Raw genomic sequence first — 1,564 nt, forward strand, 5'->3', positions numbered from 1 at the left:
CACGTGCCCTAGATGGCAACAGACTATGACGATGGCAGAAATGTGATTGAAGTAACTTTAGACATTGTTCAGAGTTAAACCACACATCGGATGTGTTTTAGGTTCTATCTTTTCAGTGTGTATTGCCATTAACTGGGGCAATTATCCAACATCAACTAATTACTGTATCTTCATGTGCAGACTCCCATGGAGCCGTTTGGTGAGGCATTGTGCAAGCATCAGACAGAGATGATGAAATAACGGTGAGTACAAAACAAGTTATAAAACACTGGTGTTATCAGATTTAATCATGCTCGATATTCGGGAAAAATACATTGGGTATAGCGAGTGGGTATTGCATGTATGGCTTTATGTTTGTGTTGCATCAAATGTCCCATAAGCCTGTCATAATCTTGCTACTGTCTCCTTTGCTTAGTATAAGCAGTGTGAAAATGCTGGCTCCACTTCAGCTGGCTTGATTATAAAACATGGCCTTTTTAGCGTTTTAGGTGTGACCCTGACGTGATTTTGAACACGCAATCTTCTCATCTGTCATCAGAAATGCATTGCGAAACCAAAATTCAAGCTACTTGTTCTTCAAACATAGTCCCTGTAGTACATGTGACCATCAAACCTGCCCTCATTGAATGAGGATTTTAAGTCAGCACTGATTTCCAGGCAATAATAAGGTCTTGGTTTCTCTGTTACGGTATCAGTAAATCCCAGTTTCACTACAGCTAAAATGTGCCCACTCTTACTGTACCTAATGTCATGGGCCTGCCCTTGACATGCAAGTTCTTGCATCACATGCACGACGTAATGGGGAACACAACCAAAGAGTCATCTGTATGTACAATACACATCAGGTTAACTTGTAAAGAACATAGTCTCCTCAGCTAACAGCTGGTACGTTTGATCAATGGACGGTTCAACAAAATTTCATTGGAGGTATGCAGAAAAGTGGGATTAGAAGGTGCTGATGGAGGTAGAGGAAGGATGCGGTAAATATCACCTGTCTATGAATGAATTAATCAGTGTGTGTGTGAGGGCTGAATTCTCCGTTGGCAGGGTAAGTCTGTGATGACAGAGTGACGTGTCAGGAATGACCTCCTCACTCTCGGGACCGTGTTGGAGCACGTCTGCCATAGAAGTAACAGCTCACTGTCACCTGACAGCCACAGCACACACACACACACACACACACACACACACACCAACGCTTTGATCACCTTCTTCTCTCTGTGCAGGACTTGTCTGTAATGGAAGAATTCAGTTTTTCCGACAATAAAGGAAATGTGAAAGAAAAGAATTGTAAGGTTTTGTTCTACTGTGTTTACAAAATATAATATTCTATTAGGTGTATAACTCATAATGCATTTGACTTTACTTTTCAACTGTACAAGTACTCAGATCTTCTACTTGAGTAAAAGTACTAAAAGGGTAAAAGCTTTTACTTAAGTAAAAGTACAAAAGTATTATATCAAAATATGATTAAAATACCAAAGTACTCATTAAGCAGAATGTTAAATGTTATATTATGGAATTATAGTTAGTGTTGAATTATTGTGCTAATAACTTTGAGTGG

The sequence above is a fragment of the Etheostoma cragini genome, chromosome 22 (assembly GCF_013103735.1).
Source record: "Etheostoma cragini isolate CJK2018 chromosome 22, CSU_Ecrag_1.0, whole genome shotgun sequence".
NCBI classification, from domain to species: Eukaryota; Metazoa; Chordata; class Actinopteri; order Perciformes; family Percidae; genus Etheostoma; species Etheostoma cragini.